We start from the raw sequence: 10009 nt of genomic DNA on the forward strand, positions 1-10009 counted from the left end.
TCTCACTTATTTTGTGTTTAGATTTATCTAATTCTGAGAGGGGAAGATTGATAGAATAGTTTCATTGTCTATTTCTTCCTGTAATTGCCTTAAAATCTTCTCTCGACATTTGCCTGCTCTACCATTTGGTGCATACACATTTAGTATGGAAACTACTTCAATATTTACAGTACACTTTATCAAGATGTGCTCTCCCTCCTTATATCTTTTATTAAGATACACACACACACACACACACACACACACACACACATATATATTTACTTTTGCTTTATCTGAGATAGGAATTGCTACACCTTTTTTCACTTCATCTACAACATAAACAATTGTAATTGAGCCTTTTACCTTTATTCTTTATTTGTCTCTCCTAGTTAAGGGTGTTTCTTGTAAACAATATTGTAGGATTCTGTTTTTTAATCCACTCTGCTATTTGCTTCTGTTTTATGGGAGAGTTCATCCCATTCATATTGACAGTTATGATTACCAGCTCTGTATTTCCTTCCATTGTATTTTCTCCCTGTATATACTTTTTCTGATCTTTCCACCCTGTCCTTAGTTCTGTTTTGTTTTTGTTTTTTACACATTCTAACCACTATCTTATCTTTTATCATCCCTACCCCTTCTCTTACAAGTGTTGTTTTTTTTTTTTTAACCCATTCTATTCACTACCTTATCTTCTGTCAACCCTTCCTCCCTTCTCTTATCATTTTCCCTAGTGTTTCTGCCCTCCCTTCTATCTTCCCTCTCCCTTTTCTTTTCCTTTTTCTCTTCTTATTAGGATTAGATAAATTTATATACCTAACTGAATGATTAAATCATTCCCTCTTAAAGCCAAAATTGATGAAATTAAACTTCAGACAATGCCTATCCCCCTCTTTTCTATCCCTCAATTGTAATAGGTCTCTTTCACCTTTTCATGTGAAGTATTTGTGCTGTTATACCTCCTCTTTTCTTTTTTTTAGTACAGCCTGTTTCTCACCCCTTAATGTCTTTTTTTTTTTTTATGTTATCACATCAGAGTCTATTCACAACCACATCCTATAGTTCATGTGATACCTCCCTTTGTCTGCTCCAATGTCAAATACAGTTTGCAAGAGTTACAGATATTGTTTTCCTATCTAGGGATATAAATAGTTTAACCTTTAAAAGTGTGTGTGTGTATATATATATATATATATATATATACATATATATATATATATATATATATATTTTTTTTTTTTTTACTTGAGTACTGTGTTTGTAGATAAAATTTCCTATTTAGTTCTGTTTTTGTTTTTAATAGAAATGATTGAAAGTCTCTTACTTCATTGAAGATCCATCTTCTGCCCTGTAAGATGATGTTGAGTCTCTCTGAGCAATTAATTCTTGGTTGTAACTTCAGGTGCTTTGTCTTCCAGAAATGGTATTCCAGGCCCTCCTATCCTTTACTGTAGAGGCTCCCAGATCCTGAGTAATCCTGACTGTGTCCTTGATATTTGAATACTTTTTTTTCTGGAAGCTTCTAGTATTTTTTTTTAATTTGAAATTATAATTTTGGAGTTTGACAACAATGTTCCTTGAGTTTTCCTTGTGGGATCACTTTCCAGAGGTGATAGATGAATACTTTCTTTCTTTCTTTCTTTTTATTTTTTGATAGATGATTACTTTCAATGAATATTTTCCCTTCATTTCTAGAATATTGGGGCAGTTTTCTTTAATAGCTTCTTGTAGAATGCCATCTAGGAGCTTTTTTTTTGGTCATGGCCTTGAGGTAGACCAATAATTTTTAAATTGTCTCTTCTGGATCTATTTTACATATTGGGTGTTTTGCCAATGAAATATTTCATGTTTTCTTCCATTTTTAGTTTGTTTGATTGATTCTTGCTGTTTCACAAAGTCAATAGCTTCCACTTGCCCTGCTTTAGTTTTTCATATGTGATTTTCTTCAGGTATATTTTGTATCTCTTTTTCCATTTGGTTTATTCTGCTTTTTAAAGGAGATTTTAAGTATTTTTTTCCCCACATATTTTTTTCCCTTCCTTTTCCAAACTTTTGACTCTTTCTTACACATTTCTCATTTCTTTACTCACATTTTTCTTCTAACTCTCTCATTTGTCTTTTGAAGTCTTTTATGAGCATTTCCAAGAAGCTTTTTTTGGATTTGAGATCAATTTATTTTACTCTTCGAGATTTCTTCTATGGACATTCTGTCCTCATATGAGCTTTTATCTTGGTCTGTCCTGTCACCATAGCAGCTTTCTGTGGTCAAGGTTCTTTTTTCATTTCTTGCTCATTGTCTTTCCTTTTTCTTTTGGTACTTCCTTTTTTTTTTTTTTTTAAGGTGTGGCTCTGCTCCTGGGAGAAGGTGGTACAGTCACAAGTTGCCTATGCAGCTCTGAGCCTTGTCTTTAAGCACAGGGTTCCCTTGTGTTTGGAGTGGGTAGCTTTGCCTGTTCCTTTCAGGAAACATCCTGGTTTCTCAAGCTGGGACTGGAAGCTGCCCCCCTTTATTCGCTTCTCTACTGAGCCAGGACTGAAGGTCTTAATTGCTTATTTGCTGTGATTAAGATCCTATCAAGGACTTTCCCAGAGTTTCTCTGACCTGGGTTGAACACTTTTTTCACCCCAGTGAGACTGGTCTTTCTGAAGTTTTTTCAGCCTATCTTGAGATGGAGAATGGTTTCATTACATCAGATTTTACTCAAAGGCTTGGTTTCATGCATTTTTTGAGGGAAACTGAAAGAGCCTAGAGCAGCTTCCTGACTTTATTCTACCATCTTATCTCCACCCACAGAACTCTTTTCCCTTGGATCTTAATATTAGAGATCAAATATTTAATTCCAATCTCACTATTTGCAGGAGACATTTTTTGGTCTTCCAGCTGCAGCTTTTCATAGTAAACTTATCATCCTGCATTCTATATCTATCTCTATGTGTCTAATTACTTGTATGATTTTTTCCCATTTGAATGTAATAAATGTGACTTTGCAAAGATATGTCCTGTGAAAAATATTTGATTGGATAATGGTTCAGTAATTGTAAAATAGAATTCCTTTAGGAAATCTGTGTGTCAGAGGGTGCAAGCATAGTGGATATGCTTTGGTTAACATTAATGTTCAGCTAGAAGGCAATAACATGATAGAAATAGAAATGGAAGAGAACTGAGATATCATTTAGTCTATACCCTCATCTTGCATGTAAAAGTTCTCAGAGATCATGATCAATATTGTAGGCAGTAAGCTAAATATATCTATTTCTATCTATCTAGAAGCAAAAAAATATGATGAGTCAATCCTACAATCTTTCCATCACCAAGAGAAAACTTTATGAAGTATTCTTTACCATAGAAGGGAGATGAATTTGAGTTCTCAAAGTCTATAATCATGGGGCTTATGGTATTTTCTTTTCAATGGGATACATTATATTAAATATTTTAATATTTAGATCTGTGATATAAATTGAATATTTGGGGGTATACTTCTATATAATTCTGGCTGGGAATTAACTTATAGCATCTAGTATTAAAACTTTGTTATTGGCTTATATTTAATTTTCTTCACTTACTTCTTACCTAGTTAAAGGATGAGAGCAAAGTATTTCACATTGTTGTTGTTTCTCGAGGAGTTTTCTTGAAGAGTTTTCTTTCTCATCTTTTAAATAATCCCATATAATTGACCCAGGAATCCATTGGAAATAATGAGTAATGTATGTTCCTTGATAGGCCTTTTATGGATAGTTCACTTTCCTTTTTTTTTTTCCCCCAGGCTGAGATGTTTAAAGTTTCTTCTATGTTCTCTTAATTTGAATAAGTTATTTTTTGTAGATAACCCTTTAATTCTTTTATTTTCAGATTTTTCTTTCACAGAATTATATATAGCAAGCAGTATTTTTTCTTTTCTCTTACAAAATGAAAAAAACGTGTGAAACATTGTTTTTGTTGCCATATTGACAACCTAGCTATGTAGAAAGAATTGTCACCAGTTCAGGTCTTCGACCTGAGATGATAATTGACCACAATATGGATAATCACAATTTATTTAGGCATTTACTAATTAATGAACATTTAATCAGGTATCAAAAAAAGCAAACAAATAAACAAATAACAACAAAAAAGTGCTGATATGAATAGGTTATTTTAGTGGCACTTTTCTTGTTATTTGTACCTTTTTAGGCAAAGTTGTGGGAGTGTTATGTATGGGTTAATATATTGATTTTGATCTCACATACATGTACAAAAGAAAAGCTTTTAAAAATATGTGTTCTGTCAATATACATTTATAAAGAAAAAAAAAGTTTCATATGCATTTGGAAAAAAGTTGACAGAGAATGCCTGATCTATAGAATAGATGGAGATTCTCAGATATCTTTATCAACTTGTGGAAATATGTCTCATTTGGATGGAAAAACTGCTTTTATAATGAAAAAAAAGTCTTATTTTAAAAAAAAGTTAGAGAAACATGAGTATAAAGCAACAGTTTTAAAGACACTAAAAAGATGGAAAAATATGTTAAAAACTTCAGAATGTAAAGTAATAGGGAAACAATGTAATTTAGATAAATAGATAGAAAAACAGAGATATAGATGTTTTCTGTCTAAAGAGAATGACTGTTTTAGGTGAGGCATTTAAAAATCATGTGGAGATTTAAGTATATTTTAAAAGTACTATCAATTTGATAGGGGAAATTTGGGCTTTTGAGATTTTTTTCAAAGTCAAAGGAAAATCAGAAATCTCTTAAGCTAGAGCACAGCTTATATTTCAAAGATTCTTAGATTTTTCTCATATTATCAAAGGGAGATGAAAGCATAGGGACTTGGTATATGAAATTGAGAACTGAAGACACAGTAGGAGGTACGGGGATGTAAGATTGAAAACCATGGGAGTTAAAAGCACTCAGGAATTAGAAGGTTTCAACTGAAAGATTCTTAACTGGTGAGAGAGAAATTTGATTTTCTATAATAAGAGTTTCTGTGGCCAAAAGTTATTGCCCTTTAGTGCCACCAAGAATGGCAAAGAGATAAATCATCTCATAACGTCTTGTTCTTCCCTACCACCTTCCTCTTAAGAATAGCTGATGGATTTTGCAGGTCCTTTTAACATCCTCATCAGTTGACTTAAAGGGTCAAGCTGAATTATAGTAATGTAAAATCTCTTCTGATTAGACAAAACAGTTTCTGGGTGAATGAAAAACTGAGTAGACCATTCTGTAGAGCCCAGAAGCAGAGAATTTGATGAGCTTTGCAATTCTCTAGTTTAAAAATAACTGTTTTTCTTATTAAGAACACATTAAATGCCCTTTAAGGGTGACAATTAATTGAAAGAATTTGAAAAGTCTATATTTGATTAGAGATGGGGTATATATACGATAATATATTTATATTCCTTCTTCTGCCTATCCTGTGAGATCATATATATACACATACATATCACATACACACATGCACTCACATACACACCCATATATATGCATATATATAAATACATATATAGGTGTAGTTATAGAGCTATTTCTCTGACATTTCAACTGCCAAATGTTGCAGAGAACCAGTTTTGTGTATATATGTGATTGTTGTCTTTTGCTCTCAGAGGACCAAAATGGCATCATTATGAGAATCAAGTTATATTGTAACCAAATATAGCTGTTCTGACCAATAAAAGCTTAGAATCTTCTGCCACATATTGAGCACAAATAGTTTACAGGAAGATTTGGGGTAGATTCTCTAAATCTGCACATTTCACATTTTTGTTTGCTCATAGAGTACAGTACCTTCTTTGATACAAGTCCACCGTGCAGAGAAGTCCTTTGCCATCATATCCAGTTTCCTGCAATCAATTCTAAAATTCTTCTGAGATCTTGAGATTGTCTTTATATTCCTTCTACCCATCCTGTGAGCATCATATGTGTGTGTATGCATATATATATATATTTCATAAATTGTTTTAATATATAAGTGCATATATATATTATTCTTTTTGACTTATTAAATTATTGCATTAAAATCTTTATGTGCCATTATTTGAATAGATAATACTACAGATGGAAATGCATTTGGAGGGGGCTCAAGAGCAAAAGGTGTGAATACATGTCAGGCGTCCTCCACTTCCCTTCAACAAGACTCCCCATGGACCCTGATAGAATTTGAATGTACCCATATGGTTGTGGTCTCTTTTTGGGAATTTAGACTGCTCAGGATAATGTCAGTATGGAATGACCAAGTCAAACTCCAGGATAATAACTTACATGAGTGGGTGAACAGTGTCAGGAATCTCCAGACTGTAGGTATATATATACATATATATATACACACATATATATGTATATATATATGTATATATATGTATGTATATATATATATACATACATATATATATATATATATATACATATATATATATATATATATATATATATATATATATATATATTCAGTTGGATACTTCCAGTTATTCCTATCATCTTTCCTATCATAAACTTGATGTGACTGAATTTATGTAAAAACTGCCCATTCTCTCAGTAGATTAAGGTAGCACAGGGGATAGTATAATGGGGAAAGTGTTGATATTCTGTTCTTGCTATATGTTAGAAGAAATAATCCTTTGCAAAAGGTAACTAATGGTGAGATTCTAATTTCTGGCAATTCTAAGTGAAGAACACAGGTTGCTGATACATGAAGTGAGAGAATAGAAATCCTCTATTCTCTCAGAATATCTCTCCAACATTAAAGTAGAAATATATCCTATCTACCTCTGAGAGAATGAGGGCAGGATAAGCACTATATTAATAAATGCTTCTTCAACTGAATTATGAGTCAAGTGTGATGTAACACCTCGAGTAATGTAATCATATGCTATGTTATTGTAGGAGAGGAAAATCACCCAGGACTAGAAAGGCAATAGTTTCATTACTTTCTGAACTATTCAGATTATATCTGTAGTAAGTCGTGAGCATCACTGTTTGGAAAGGGCTTTTAAAAACTGGAGAACATTTATTGACCGGCAAGCAAGATGGTGAAAAATGGACAGAAAATTTCATTTAACAAGATATGCAGCTGCAACCTATAAAAAAGTCTCAACTCTCCTTATAAGTATCCATTGCTCAAAGTAGAACATTGGACTAGAATTTTACATTCCCTATTGTGGGATAGAAAAAAAAGAGAGAGAGTGATTCTTTGGAGATTTGGACAGAAGGCAAAAAGAGTGGTTAACAAGCAATTATAAAACACCTAATAGGTTTGTGCTAGGCAATGTGCTTAATAATTTTACAAATATTTTATGATTTGATTCTTACAATAGTCCCATGAGATAAATGATATTATTATTCTTTCTTACCGTTGAAGAAACTGAGTCAATTGGCACTTAAATGACTTGGAAGATATCACATAACTAAAAATGTCTAAAGCCAGACTTGACCAGGTCTTTCTAAGTCCAGGTCCATTGCACTATCTACTACATTACTGTCTCTAGAGACTGAAGGATGAGAAAGGTTTGCATTAGATATCTGGAGAGTTTTTTTTTTTTAAATTTGCTACAAATTTCAGTATTCTTTTTCCTTTCCATCTGTCCAATTTATCAATTATTTCTCTGATTCAGAGTCTTATTACTAAAACCATTGAATCAATACCATAATGACTGTGCCTTGAGCACATTTGGGGAAAAACTCAAACTTAACTTTGATTTATGCATTGCCTCTGATCATTGTTCTCTCCCCACATCTTTTATGTCAGGTGGTGCTGGAAGGGGCTCATTTATTCTCAATATCTCTAAATTGTTGCTTCAGTGAGGGCTGGATTTTAGAAAAATAGTCAAATAGATCAAGTTTATCTTTAGCATTGTTCCCTCACCCACTTTGAGGAGCCTTTTCTTTCAGTTCAACTTATTCATGGAACACTTCACTTTGTAGAAGAACTAATGAGTATTTAACGGATGGGCACATAGGGCTTGAAGAAAACCTAGTGTTCTAAGTGTGATTCTTCCTTAGTGGCAAAAAAAAAAATAACAAAGCAAAAACAAACAAACAAACAAAAAACACTGGATGCATCAAGCGAGATGCAGGACCCTGGACTAGAGGGCATAGTTCTGCTGTGCTTTAGTACAGTCAGAAAACAACTGGATCAAAACAGTTTCCATAAGAGAGAGGAGAGAATTCAGAGGTACAAATTATTACAGAATACTTGTTCTATACAAGCAACTGCCAACAACACAAGCAACTGTGTTAAGCAATTGCCAAGTTTCTTTGTTAACTTTTCAATAAATTGTGATTGCCTCACTTCATACCCAAATGGAAGCTGAATTAAGAGGGGGTTGCCATTGGAGCTGCCTCAGACAGCCTCTTATGCAGTATATCTACAGCATTTCACCAGACCTTTCCTTTGACTATATTAAATGCTATGTTTTGTCATTCCTGATGATGTATGTGGCATGTATCCAACATTAGTTAGGAAGTTCTTTTTGCACCAAGACTTTATTCTTTTTCATCTTCATATCTTTTTTTTTTTTGTTATTCATTCATTCAGTCATGTCCAAATTTTCACAAAATGATAGACCATAGCATACTGTGCCCTTCTATTCTATAAGATCTCCTAACATCTGTCAAGCTCATGCTCATTGCTTCCATGACACAATCAATCCATCTTCTCTCTTCTCTCCTCTTTTCCTTTTACTTTAAATCTTCCCCCAAATCAGGGTCTTTTCAATGAAAAGGCCCACCTTCTCATTATAAAACTAGAGCATTTAAGCTTCAGCTTCAGTAATTGACCTTCCAGTATAGTCTGAATTAATTTCTTTAAATACAGACTGATTTTTATCTCTTTGCTCTCTAAGGTAGTCTCAAAAGTTTTCTTCAGCACCAAAATTTGAAAGTGATTTTTTTTAATGCCTAAAGTAATGTTTTGAATTTAACGGGTGTTTCATACATATTTGTGGAATTTAATTTAATGTAAATGAAGTATCCATTGTAACAGGGTCCTCTGTTTTATTCCTATATTCTGGAGAATGTTTTATATTCTTATTGACTTCAGTATGAGAATCCTGTCCCATTTCCTATTCCCAAAATTACATTTACTCTGTAACAGAAAGTGCCCCTTCCAGTTTACCACTTTACCATGAATAAGGATTCTCCACTTTCTGACTGCCAAATTTCCATAGCTTCAGATATCTAAACATGGAAGACTATATAGTTCATGACTCCAAAGTTGTTGTCAATAATGCAGCTATTCTTATGGCAAAATTTCAGCATCGTTCAAATTATTAGTGTTAGCTGTTTCCAAGATCTCAAGTTGCCTGCAGCATATGGACTGGCACTCAAGATTTCCTCAGGGACACAACAGATGCAAAAGGAAAGCTACCCAGGGATATCTGCATGGTATAAAGAGAATTGAATGTGGTCTGAGCAAGAAAGAGTTCACCAAGACTAACACCTTTTTTTCTTTCATGACCTTATGGGTTTTTTATTGCATCTTCAAATTAAATTAATTTTCTTGACTCTCATGCCAAATTCCTGAGCTCAATATGTCAGAATTCTGTTAATAACTGAAATTTCTATTGATGCATTTCCTTTCAACTAGAAAAAAAAGTAAATAATAAGAAGAAAACAAATGGGTAATAGGGACTTATTTTAAAGGATATTTTCAGCACATTCTGGGATGAATACAGATCTGATCTTGTCTACAAAATTTTCTTTATCTGTATCTGTACATGTGCAGATGTATGATACCGAAGCCCTAAGAGATTATTCCACAAATAAATATTTAATGATGTTCACTACATAGTAAAAATAAGAACAAAAATAACTGATACATGGAGAGAACTTTAAATTTTGCCTGGTGAGCTTATTCCAACCTCCTAACTATACTGTGAAAAAAGTTCTACAGATATCATTCTCCTGAATTTACAGAATAGGAAAATGAATGTTTGAGAAGTGAAGGCACTTGGTCTAATTCAAATAATTGCTGTTGTCCTTCAATTTTGAAGACTACCATAATATACTCAGTTTTGAAGACTACCAAAATATCAGTATAGTTAAGAATCAAG

This window comes from Antechinus flavipes, chromosome 4 (genome assembly GCF_016432865.1).
Source record: "Antechinus flavipes isolate AdamAnt ecotype Samford, QLD, Australia chromosome 4, AdamAnt_v2, whole genome shotgun sequence".
Taxonomy (NCBI): Eukaryota; Metazoa; Chordata; class Mammalia; order Dasyuromorphia; family Dasyuridae; genus Antechinus; species Antechinus flavipes.